Here is a 13,599-nt window from a genome sequence, read left to right as displayed (position 1 = left end):
GCTTCTTTTTGTTGGTCCTAAATTTCTTGGCAGTGAATTTCATGGGATGACCCCTGGTTCTAGTGTTATGGGAGAGGGAGAAGAATTTCTCTCTTTCCACTTTCTCCACACCATGCATGATTTTATAGACCTCTATCATGTCTCCCTGCCAAAGGCTAATGGTGGGGAGGGAGAGCTACAGATCCATCCACAAAGGAGGGGGGGGAGGCTACAAGAGATTTCTGAATGTCAGTGCCTTGGAAGGTAACCCTACAGCTCCAGATCTCTTCTCCACCCCAGTTCTGCAATGAATCGATGGACTGTTCCCTCTAACAGGAATTCCCAGATGTTGTTGACTACAACTCCCAGCATCCCCAGCTGCAATGGCCTTTGGCTGGGGGGATTATGGGAGTTGTAGTCAACAACATCTGGGAATCCCTGTTAGAGGAAACACTGGAGGGGAGCCCATGTGACACTGTTCCATTTGTTACATAGATAGGCAGATAATAAAGAAGGCACTCTGGATAGAAAAGGGCAACCAAAATTATCAAGAGGTTGGAGTACCTTCCCTATAAGGAAGGACTGCAGCCTTTGGTGCTTTAGAAAAAAAATATGAGTAATTTCCAACTAGTTGTATTGATGGCCACTAGCTTAGATAGCTTTTTAAAGGGATTAGCTGATGGAAGACAAGTCTATTAGTGGCAAGCAAGGCTATGGGCATAGGCCTGAGTCTGTTAGCTGAGTATGCATCATCTAGATGAACATCCAGGCTGACACTTGTGTGACAATGGAACAGGTGAGGGAGAGGAAGAAAGTGATTTCAAACTCCCTTCCCTGTTGTCTGTATCTAACCTCTAAGACAAATCTTTTGGCAAGGAATCTGTTGCCAGCTCCAATCTGTCCAAAACAGCTTTGGCTGACAGCCGACAGAATGCAGCCGCATGCCAGGCTCCTGGGTCATGGGCAGTGAAGGACTGTTACTCAGAGGCTTAGAGGGCACAAAGACATCAACACACTGCTGCTGCCATGATTGCTGTTGTAAAAGCAAGACTGGCAAATATTTTATTTCCTGCAACAAGTCTTGGCAGGCAAAGGAACCAGCTGTGCATAGATGGGCACTTGGACAATACAGAACCAACAACAAACCAAAAAAGAAAGAGCTCTGCCAATAAATGAATTCCCCACCACACACTTCCATTGAAGGCCAAATTGTCAAACATTCTTGTTTTTTTTCCTAGCAAAGGCCTTTCTGGAACCCAGCTTGTAGGGGGAAACAAAAATAATTAACCACCTTTTTTTAAAGGAAGGGGAAAAGGAAAGTCTGGGGATAATCCCCTCCAGCCCAACTATGTTTAAGAAGAGGGTGGCAGATAGTTAAAAATGCTGCCTGACATGATGTGCAGGGGGAAACAGAGCCAGAAGACATTAGTATCACCACTACTGTGTGTATACACAGTGTTGGTGGTGATGGTACTCATATCTTCTGGCTCTGTTACCCTCTGTGGTACTTCTGTCCTGACTGGAGGTTTATGGATCTGTCTTCATGGCAGAGGACACTGAGCATATACCTGCGCCTGAACTGAGTTTTTAAGGGACAGAGGCTAAAGAACTGAGTCAGATAGTGGTGACAAGTGATGACGTAAACTGTCTGGAAAAATTAAAAATTAACAAATTGCCAGGGTTGGATGGCATCCACCCTAGAGTCCTTAAAGAACTCCTATGTGGAATTGTCAACCTCCTTGAAAAAATAGGTCACTTATCCCTAAAATCAGGCTCTGTACCAGAGGACTGGAAAGAAGCCAATGTAACACCAGTTTTCAAATGGAAGATGGGGGGAGCCAGGAAATTACAGGCCAGTTTGCTTAATGTCTGTGCTGGACAAATTAATGAAAAGCATTCTCAAAAAAAAAAAAAAAAGTTAAACATAGAGAAGAACAGGACCTGCTGAAGGACAATCAGAATGGCTTCTGCAAAGGTAAATCTTGCCTCACCAACTGTTTGGAGTTCTTTGAGAGTGTCTGCAGGCATGTGGATAAAGGTGATCCAGTTGACATAGTATACTTGGACTTCCAAAATGCTTTTGACAACGTTCCTCATCAAACTCTTGAGAAAACTTAGCAGTCATTGGATAAGGGGGCAGGTTCATGTGTGGCCTGGTGTCTGGTTCAAGGAGAGGAAACAGAGAGTTCTTTCACACGATCTCATGGCTGCTGCTGCTGGGCATGCTATGGGGAAGGTAGGAGCTTGCCTGCCTTCACCAGCAGATGAGTAGTGGTCGCCCTCCCCTCTGCTGCACCACGTGCCCACATGAGTGTTGGCATGTTGATGGCAGGTGCTGAGAACGAGAGGACTTTCCCCTTCCTGCATCCCAGGGTGCCCAGTGCTATAAGCATTGAAAGAACCCTGTCCTTTCCCCTAGCTCACTGCCAAAAATGGCAGCCTCTTAACTTGGTGGCAACTGCCCAGACGATTGCCTGCTGAGATTAAGCGAACCACAACTTCACTAAACCATGGCTAGACACTGGGTTAAAAAGTGAGGCTAGCACCAGGTCAGGCTTGATCCCAATGCTTCACATGTGCTAGCCTGGGATCAGAGGGTAGGTATCAGCCTCAGAGAGTAGGTATAAATGGGTAGTTCTCAAAATGGAGGGAAGTGAGAAGTGGGGTACCCCAGGGATCTGTACTGGGACTGTAGTAGTTGGGGTAAGCAGCGAGGTGGCAAAATTTGCAGATGACACTAAACTATTTAGGGCAGTGAAATCCTAAAGTGATTGTGGGGAGCTCCAAAAGGACCTCTCCAAACAGGAGGAGAGGGCAACAAAATGGCAGATGTATTTCAATGTTTGCAAGTGTAAAGTGAAGCATATTGGAGCAAAAAACAAAGAAACCCCAACTTCACATATATGCTGAGGGCATCTGAGCTGTCAATGGCTGACCAGGAGAGAGTCCATACAGAATAGGAGAATTTAGCATTTCTATAGCACTTCCCTTTGCAAGCTGCCTTGAATTTTGTAGATAAGGTGAGGTATTGAGGCTCTCCACACAAGCACAAGCTTAGCCCGCTCTCCCCGCACACGATCAAACACCTAGCTCTGGGTGCCCACATGACTACACAGCCACCCACATGACTACTGGCTCCATCATGGAGCTGGTAGGGGCTGTGGGGATCGGGGCCACCTGGCCCCTGGAAGTCCCAGGTTGCCCTGCACGAGTGCGCAGGGCATCCTGGGGAGACCCCCGAGACCACGAGGCTTGTTTTTGCCTCCTGGTGGGGGTCTCCTCACGACTCGCCATGGTGTGGAGCTGCACCATGGTGACTCACGATCTCCAAAATGAGGTTAGCAGAGCACTCACACCACTAACCTCATTTAAGGGGAGGGCTACTTTGGTGGACTAGCCACCACTGGGCTCGCCCACGAGCCTGATAGTTCTCACGATGGGGAAAAACTGAACTGGGCCCCTTTAGCCATGTTTTCCCCCATCGTGAGAAATGGACCCTTGTGCAGCAACTAACAATTAACATTGTCAGCATACAATGGGCTGAGAACTGGATCAGGGCAAATATTGAGCCTTTCTCACCCTCCGTGAGAAGGGCTAGAGGGTGGTCTGCTGCGGGGAAGGTGGGTGAAACTTATCTTTCACGCAGATGATCAAGGAGCTGTTGCTGGGCGTGTTTCCCATGTGCCCAGACAATTCCCTACATGCCGAGAGGCCACCACCGGCACCACCACTGGGAGAGGGAGCATGCTGCCACCATGGGGGTTGGGGGCTACCCGTGAGAACATGGGTCAACTATGTTCCTTGAGCCACTGAGAGGAGATTTCACAGCAGGAGGCATGCCATGGGTTGAGGGGATTAATAAACTGGGCAAAGCTTCCGCCTTCATGGCAGACTCCTCCTTAGATGTGTCCCAGTTGTCCGCTAGGATCATGGCCTCTGATATCTCAATCTGGCGTCACCTTTGGCTAAAGAATTGGAAAGTGGATCAAAAATCCAGATGCAATCTTGCCAACTTTGCTTTTAAAGGGGGCAAGTTGGAGGGGTTGTCACAATCTCCTGCTCCGAGACAGGGCCAATCAGAAAGATTTCCCTCTCTCCAGGAGGGAGGGGCAATCCCCTCAACCCTCTGTCAGTAACCAGCTCTCCAATGCTCCAGCTAAGAATCAGTAAAGGAAAGAGAAGGATAAACCAGTAACAGTAACAGACAGGAAAGCAGAGAACAATTTTCCAATTTAGCAGAAAAACCTAGCTTGTGCATGTGGAGCAAACATGGTTTTACTTAGTTACTTACTTACCTACTTACTTATTTTAAAACTTAAGGAGGCTATTCTATTTCTATTCTATTTCTTTTTTACTCAATTCATGCCGTGCGTGGATAAAGAACATATTATACATGCTTTCCTTCAGAGCCAGACATATAGGTCCTCTTTCCAACACATACTTCCTTTTCCCTTTTTTCACTACTTGTTCTTTGCACAGCATGCCAGAAATATCCCCCTCTTTCTTTCTGTGGCAAAGCTGCAGTTGCTAGGCTTTGGATTCTATTCTCCCAGTCTATTGCTGGCTGCCGCATTCACAGGCTTGCTCCTTAGCTCCAACCTCCCTGCACCCAACGTCTGCATTTTGATGCTTCCAGCCCACTGACAACGTTTGCTTCACCTGAATGGGGCGGGGAGACATGGTCACTTGTGCCTCCATTTTTCACAGATTAGCAGGGAACTTGCAGGTATATTCAGAGAGGAGTTATAAAATAATCCTGTCTCTTTCAGCTGCCACAGTCCTTTTTGCCCTGCTAGCATTGAGATGCATCATCTTTTTCCATTCTAATTGCTCATATTTTAAACAAAAAAAGCATATCCAAGCTATTTCTTCAAAGACTCTAAGTCACTCTTGTGCACTGCCAAGTACGGGAATAGATTTGTGTTTGCTGGCAATTTTTAAATTCCCTGACATTATCATCTTTTTAAAAATATGGCAAGAGTGACACCTTTTGCTTCCCATGAACCTCCTTGCTCCCTGTAACGGTCCTCAGGTGTTTGCATTATAGATTGGCTTCCTACCTAATTTTACCAAATATATACACCTGCCAGAGTCAAACACATTAGTCTGTCTTGTGCAATACTATCTACTTGGGCTGGCAGTGCTTTCAGGATCCCAGACAGAGGTTGCTCCTTCCTAGCTAGGGTTGCCAAATATCTCAGATTGGTCTGGAATTACCCAGAATAAGAATTGATCTTCCAGTGACTAGTGAAAGCCATCCTGGGGTTCCTAATGGCTTGACATTAGCCTATTTGTGTTGAGAGATTTGGAGGGGAGATAATTTCTCTATCCACCCGCAGCAGAAATGCACAAGTAAGGTGAGCAATGCTAATTAATATTGTCTGGAGACATGGATTTAAAGTTCTAAGTAAAATAGTTTATTTTGGAAATACATCAGAGAGATAGGAAAGGCCTATTTGCCTAGCTGCTTGCTACATCAGGAAGGGGAATAGGAATAGGGGAAGAGGAATAGCAAGTCTCTCTCTCCAGGTGAGAGAGTCTAACAAAGGGGAAGTAGAGTAGAGAAAGGATAATTAGAGAGGGGATTCCCTTGCTCACTGTCTCTACCCTTAGTGCCTCTAGTGGTCAATAGGATTGCTGGTGCTAAGAATCGATGCCAACAGGAGCTGCTTCTCCAACAATTTGGCATAATGACATTAAGGTCTTTCATGCAACCAGCCCTACAGGGGTAGGACAAGGCTACCCCTGTTAGGGCTGGTTGTGTGCAGTGTGGGATTGCTACTGATCCTGGCACTGCCCCTGGGGAGCCCTGTTTTTGTATCTGGGCAAAAAGTGAGGTAGGAAGATGTGCACTTGCCTCCTGCCTCACGTCGTGTGGGCACTTGAGCTGCTGGCAGACAGGACTTCCATAGAGCTGGGGAGAAGGAGTGGCCTGGCAGTGGGGATTTCTCCAATGTACCATGCAGTTCACATGGTGCATTGTGGGATTCTAAGAGCCCTGGTTCCCTTCCCCTCATTCCCAATTGCTGCATTGCTCACTGCCATGCCACTCCTCTGGGCAGCAGAGTCCAGAGGAGCCCACAATCATGTGGGCAAAGACAGGTAGGCTCCTGCCTTCCCCCCAGCCCTCTCAACACCGATGGTCGTGTGAATGACCTTATTATGTTGTACTGTACACTCATACATAAGAACAGCCCTGCTAGATCAGGCCCAAGGCCTATCTAGTCCAGCATCCTGTTTCCCACAATAGTCCAGGGACGTAGCAAGGTTGGAGTGGGCCCAGAGACAAGATTTTAAAATGCGCCCCCCCCCTCACTGAAGCTCAGCTCATGAAGTAAAGAAATCTTAAATGAGGCTGAATAGTGGTAACAAAAAGCAGAGTAAAATTTATATATTCTATATAACCTATGTGCCACAATAGAACATCATCCTAAATTATTTTTTTAAAGGTTTTGTAAATTGTGAATGATGCAAGTCATTTAATGGTACTAGAGAAAGACATGCTCTTCTGGTAGCTCCTGGTCTTAACACTCACATCAATTTCGGAGGATGAATGCAACTGAAGGAAGCCCGGGCGGGTGCGTGGCTGGGGGGAGTCAGTCATGTGACTTGCCTCTGGGGCCCCCCCCAAGGCAGTGGGCCCCCAGACAACTGTTTCCCCTTGCCCTATTATAGTTACACCCCTCAAGCAGTCCACCAGATGTCTCTACAAGATTTTGTGTGAATGACTGCCCAGGGATTCATTTTGAAAGTGAACCTGGTACTGGCCTTCTGAAGTGAATCTGGGTACAGCCCCCACTCCCCTCATTGAACAAATAAGAGTGTTCAATGAGTGTCCAACATATTGTATGTATGTATGTATGTAACATATTTGTATACCACCCAAAACGCATGTGTTTGGGCGGTTTGCAATAAAATAATAAAAACAACAAGTAAAAAGGTTGCATTACATCAGATTCTTCTCCAGACCTATTTATTGCATAGATTAAAAGAAAATTAAAAACTGCAAATAAAGCAATATGCTAAATCATTGTAAACCGCTTAGAGAGCTCCGGCTATAGAGCAGTATATAAATGTAAGTGCTATTGCTAAATAAAGAACAGATGTTTTGACATACAGACGTCAACTTCAGTGTTCCATGTCTCACTGTTTAAAATCCACACTCTTACATCTCAGATACTCTCCTTAAATCCAATCAGGTACCTGATGAGCAAGTGAAAGGGGGGTGGGGTGGGGGAGGTGGAAATTGATGACTCACAGCTTTGCCTGCTTAACACTGATAGAAAAACAGGTTGGGGGGAGGGGAAGGTGTAAACTAAATTACTGCTCACCTTTTAATAGCCTATATACATTAAGATATCAAAGAATACCTAGCAGATGCCAAACATATAAATAGGGAAAGGCCATGGTCAGTTCATATGAAAAATAAACACAATGGAACAACAATGCCTCTTAAAGTAAGCATCTTAGAGTCTGAACAGTGTGTGCTCAAAAGAAAGATAAGGGAAGTATTGAATTTATACAAGTTACAGCTGGGGGTCAATGATAAGGAAGAACTAAAAGAAACCTTAAAGTATATAGGCTATTAAAGGGTAAGCAGTAATTTAGTTTACACTCTTCTCCCCCCCCCCCCAATTTTGTGTATGTCAGATTTAGTGTTAAGCACATGTTTTTTTCATGTGCTAATCAGGTGCATGATTAGATTTAGGGCGAGTAAATCTGGGCTTTAAGGGAGAGTATCTGGGATATAAGAGTATGGATTTTAAACAGTGAGACATGGAACACTGAAGTTGAGTCTGTACATCGAAATGTCTGTTCTTTATTGGTAGTTTTTAATTTTATTTTAATCTATGCAATAAAAAGTTCTGAAGAGAAGAATTTGGTGTAGATCCATTATGTGTATTGCATCATCAGTATCTCAAGTAATTACAATGATTTAAAATTTAAAACAACAATAAAACTAAGTACGTGAGTGATGTGGGAAGTAGTGATGGCTACTAGCTTGGATGGCTTTAAAAGGAGCTTATACAAATTCATGGGGGAAAGATCTATCCATGGCTACTAGTCTGGTGGCTATAGACCATTTCTATCCAGCCTCAGAGGCAAGATGCCTCTAAATACCAGTTGCAGGGGAGCAACAGCAGGAGAGAGGGCTTGCCCTCAGCTCTTGCCTGGGGGCTTCCCAGAGACATCTGGTGGGCCACTGTGTGAAACAGGATGCTGGACTAGATGGGCCTTGGACCTGATCCAGCAGGGCTGTTCTTATGTTCTTAATGTGTGAATAGGGCTGTTTTGAAAAATAATAGGGGGAAATATTGGGGGGTGGGTGAGTGGGGGGGGTGGGGGGATCTCCCAGAATAGCTTCAGTCAGAATGAACGTTACCTCTGCTATCCAAGCTCTTATTAAAGAGAGATGTCAAAATTTGAAACTTCCCAGTTTCAAATGCAAAACATGTGCTGTTCTGCAACACCTGTCCCTATATAAATACACAGACAGGAATACACATGCACAGACAGATCTATGCACCCAGCCACCACACCAAAACATTTCAATCGTTGTGCATCCGATGTCTCTACAGGGCTTTTAACTGCCCAGGGCTGTGCAAAATAAAGCAACAATTCTATTCTCTCTGTGTGTGTGAACACACAATTAGCAAGGTGCATAAGTCACCTTAAGGGGCGCAGAGGGGAAATGCTTGACTAACAAGCAGAAGGTTGCTGGTTCGAATTCCCACTGGTACTACATTGGGCAGCAGCCATATAGGAAGATGCTGAAAGGCATCATCTCATACTGCGTGGGAGGAGGCAATGGTAAACCCCTCCTGTATTCTACCAAAGAAAATCACAGGGCTCTGTGGGTGCCAGGAGTCAAAATTGACTTGACGACACACTTTACCTTTACCTATGCTGCATAGGTAGGTATTTGAAACAAAAGTACTATTTAGAAATTTGTTGTACCTGTGTCCAGATGGTTGTACATGTTTTCATGTTCATGTAAAATTCCGCTGCTTGCAGCCCGTGCAGGGGGCGTGGCCTCGGTCACACGTCCTGCTCCGGGCCCAGGAGAGCTCAGTTCTCTCTCATCAGGCAACGGAGCAGGACGCTTGTCCAGCTCTTGACCGTGGTCAGTGCGGCTCGGCGCTAGAGGGGAGCGGGTTCCCACCAGAGCATGGGCGGCTGCAATGGGGGGTGGTCTTTTAAGGCCCCCCCCCAAGGTTTGGAGAGGCCTCTCGGCCATTTCGGGTGGGTTTCAACCTGCCAGGGCTTAAGCCCCAGCCAAGGATCAGGTGGTTTGGTGTGGCCCGGCGTGTGATAGGTGGGCGGGGGGGGAGAGATTCTGCTGGGCATAAGGGGGCTTTTGGGGGAAAAACCCTTGAGTGGGGGGATCAGTTGGCTTGAAGGCCTTTAGTCCACTAGGCCTTCCTGGGGGCAGTAGGCCTTGAGATTCCCCCCCCCCCGGGATAACAGCAGCCTGGGCAGTGGTAGGCGCTTTGTGTTTGGTAAGGGGTGGTATACGGGGGCAACAGCTTTTCAGGGCCTTATCCCCCACCCTCCTTTTGCTGTAAGGATTTTGCTTTGGGGTGTGTGGGTTGGTGGCCTTGCCGGGGCCTGGTGCAATTATTGCGTGCATTTCGCTGTTTTTTGCAGTTAGTCGGCTTTTATATGCTACTTAGTCCCTAACTCTCCACAGCGAGTGTGGGTTGGGGCGTTTCACCTTCTGGATCTGAACAGGGCCATTCAGAATGGGGCCAAAGAAAGCCAAGGCGAAGACGGGTGGGAAGCGAGTTCGACTTCCACCATGCCCTGCACCCAGTTCCGATTCCTCCTCAGAGGATGATGGTGACATGGGCACTATTAGGGCGCTCATTGCATGCCTGGAGGCCCTGGAGAAGGAGAGACAGGGGGTGGCTCCTGGAACGGAGAAGGGCGGTCCATCCGGTGTACCAACTGATCCTAAAAGGGTTACAAGGCGGGCCAAGAAGGCTAAACTCATGCAGTCACTATCATCCAGGATCGAAGCCTTGGAAGCAAGGGATCAACAGCCAGTCTTGAGGGTGGTGAACGTGACCTTGGACAGGAGCGGTTCTTCGAGCGTGTCAGAACACCAAGGAGGTGAGCCTCATGGCCCAGACAAGCAAGGGCCTGGTGAGTCCTTACATCATACTTGGCCTTGGGGAATGCCTCCTTGGGCTCACACATATAATACATATGGATGGCACCCGGGCCCCTATGGCTCTCTACCACTATATGGGGCATGCACTCAGGTTTGGCAGGGAACCATGCCATCGGTGGCTGGCCCCCAGCCTTCAGTGGCTGGCACTGCTTTGGATGCTTCGGGGGCCCAGATCCCTTATCCGCTGTGTGACACCTCCCTACCACTGGGTGACCACATGTTGCTGGCGGTTAAGGAGCACATATGGCATGGCAAATTTGGTGACATTTTCCAACTGCTATTTAGGGAGCCTGAACCAGTATTGAAAGAAGGGGAACAGAAGAGGGAGGATGTGAAATCAAAACGTAAGCCAGTGGAGCACAACAGGGCCAACTGGCTGTAAGCATTCACAGTCTATATGGGTGTTATGCTGCAGGTGCACACATCCAAGGGCCCCGCCCTGGTAGAGTACATGGAAATAATACACCGTGGCTACATGGACTTTATGGGCAACACGTGGGAGTGCTATGATTGCTCCTTCAGGCTCCGGGCTTCTTTGAACCCAGCTATCCCCTGGGACAGGCAGCATCAGGAGCTTTGGCTCCTAATCACCCTCAAGGCCCATTCAGGGCGTACGGGCTGATAGTGGCCACCTGATTTCAAGAACTCCTGCAGTGCAGTCTTCAGGTCCCATCGCTGCGCAGGGTGTTCAAAGTACTCTGCCATGCTGGGCTTTTAACACCACTGGTAACTGCAATCGCTCACCATGCCGATTCCAGCACGAATGCGGTTTCTGCAGTGGGAAGCACACCAGCATTCACTGCCAGTGTGTCAAGGGTTCCCAGGAGGGACCAAGGGAACCGCCTCCAGGGGGTAGGAAGGGTGGGGGCACCATGCAGGGAGGCCCTTCGGGGAAAGGGCCCCAGCCCAGTTAAGCTCCCAGTCCTGGCACGCCTTTTGGGGGGATTACCCGCATAAGGAACAAGCGGCCTATCTGTGGGAAGGTTTCAATCAGGGTTTTCGCATCCCTTATGTTGGTCCTAGGGTGCATAGTACAGCCCCGAATCTTAGGTCTGTGGCTGGAATGGAAACTGTGGTGCTTCAGAAGCTTCACAAAGAGAGAGCTTTGGGACGGGTTCTTGGCCCATTTGTTGAGTTGCCCCTGCCGGACTTGCGCTTCTCCCCTCTGGGAGTGGTGCCCAAGAAGGTGCCAGGCGAGTATCGACTGATTCACCACCTTTCCTTTCCCCACGGTTCCTCTGTTAATGACAGGATTCCAGACGGGCTTTGTTCTGTTAAATATACTTCATTTGACCAGGTGGTTAGGATCGTCAGATCCTGTGGACAGGGCGCACTACTAGCAAAATGCGACATTGAGTCTGCATTTCGTCTCCTTCCAGTTCACCCAGTGGATTTCTTAGGTTTTGCTTTTCAAGGCAAATTTTACGTTGACCATGCCCTGACCATGGGCTGCTCGGTTTCCTGCGCCGCCTTCGAGTCCTTCAGCACCATGTTGGAGTGGGCGCTCTGTAGGAGGGCAGAGGTCGAGACCGCAGCACATTCTTGGATGACTTTCTTCTGGTTGGCCGGGCTGGGTCTGAGCAGTGTAGGCACCTTCTGGAGGTTTTCCAGGCGCTGTGTGCAGAACTAGGTGTGCCATTGGCGCAAGAAAAGACTGAGGGCCCCTCCTCCGTGCTTACATTCTTGGGTATCTAACTGGACACCTTATCAGGCAGTTCCAGGCTACCCCAGGCTAAACTCAAGGCCCTGCAGGCATTTCTAGGCGCCTGTATACAGGCACACAAGGTTACCCTTAAACAGCTGCTGCAGCTTATTGGATATTTGAATTTTGCATGTAGGGTGGTGGCCCCTGGCCGTCCCTTCCTGTGTCAACTTTGCGATGCCATTAAGGGAGTTAGGAGCGGTCACCATCAGATCAGGGTCACTACCCCCATGAGGGCTGAACTGCAGCTATGGGCGTCATTCTTAGAATCTCTTAATGGGGTGTCTTTCTGGTGTGACTCACTCCTGTTGGAGGCAGAGCTGCAAGTCCACTCGGATGCTGCAGGTGGGTCTGGTTTCGGCATCTATTTTCGTGGCCGCTGGTGCGCTGAAAGATGGCCAGATGCTTAGATGACAAATGGGGTTGTTAAGGACTTAACATTTCTGGAATTTTTCCCTGTCATTGTGGCCATACACATTTGGGCCAACCTCTTTTGAAATAAGTCCGTCTGCTTTTGGTGTGATAACCAAGCCACTGTTCAGGTGGTCAACCGACAGACCTCCAGGTCCCCCTAGGGTGGTGAATCTGGTCAGGGCTTTTGTTCTGGCCTGTTTGACTAATAACACACTGTTCATAGCATGCCACGTTCCTGGTGTCTAGAACAGCCTGGCAGACACGCTGTCTCGTTTCCAGGTGCAGCGCTTTCACCAGATGGAGGCAGAGCGTCAGCCCGACCAGATGCCATCATGGCTGTGGAGCCTTGGCTCTTAGAGGCTCAGAGGGCAGTTTGGGCCTCTTTGGCCCCCAGCACACGGGCAGCATATGATAGACAGTGCAGGGTCTTCCAGGAGTTTAGGATGCAGGTAGGATTGGGTCAGGACTGGCCCCTGCCCGCCGAACAGCTGATGCAGTTTTTGGTACACCTCAAGGGTAAGGGTTTGTCCCCCAGGGCTCTGGTGGGTTACCTGGCAGCCCTGGCTTTCCAGGCCAAATCACAGGGTCCGGCCGACACCACGGGGGATTTCAGGGTAAGGAGGACGTGGGCTGGGCATGGGAACACCCGGCTGAGGTCGACAGTCATAGGCCCCTCATGCCCTCTGCTGTGCAAGTTGCAGTGGAGCGTTTCTCAGCCATTTGCCAGTCTCCCTATGAGACGGCCCTTTTTCACGCAGCTACGCTGGTTATATTTGGGGGGGCTTTTCGGGCCAGCGAGTTGTTTCCCAGGGGGCAGAGTGGTCCTATTTTCAAGGTAGTGCATTTTGGGGACGTTGTCATGCAGCAGGACACGGTATGGCTGCGCCTCCGTATTTCTAAGAGGCAGAGGGTAGCTCGTGTCTCTGCACCAGGCCAGCAATGCGCTCTTGTGCCCGGTGCAGGCTTTAAACACCTATGTGGCCCTCTGGGGATCTGGTCCCGGGTGCCTTTTCATTCACAAGGACGGGCGCCCACTTTCTCAATACCAGTTTGGGGCGGTTGTGCGCCGTGCACTGGAGGCAGCAGGGGTCTCCACCGCACAGCTGTCTCTCAATTTGTTCCTCATTGGTGCTGCATCAGTGGCCTCCCAGATGGGTTTTTCAGGTGAGGCCATCCAGCGCATCGGGCATTGGCGGTCTGCCACATACAAGCGATATGTGCACTAGTGCCCTGAGGACAGCCACTAAAGGGCACAAGTTCTCATTCTGGGCCATTCCATTGTGTTCTGGGCCCACAAGGCAGCACGTGGGGCACAGCCTGAAACACAACT

This window comes from Hemicordylus capensis, chromosome 2 (assembly GCF_027244095.1).
Source record: "Hemicordylus capensis ecotype Gifberg chromosome 2, rHemCap1.1.pri, whole genome shotgun sequence".
Taxonomy (NCBI): Eukaryota; Metazoa; Chordata; class Lepidosauria; order Squamata; family Cordylidae; genus Hemicordylus; species Hemicordylus capensis.
This window is presented reverse-complemented; position numbering follows the sequence as displayed.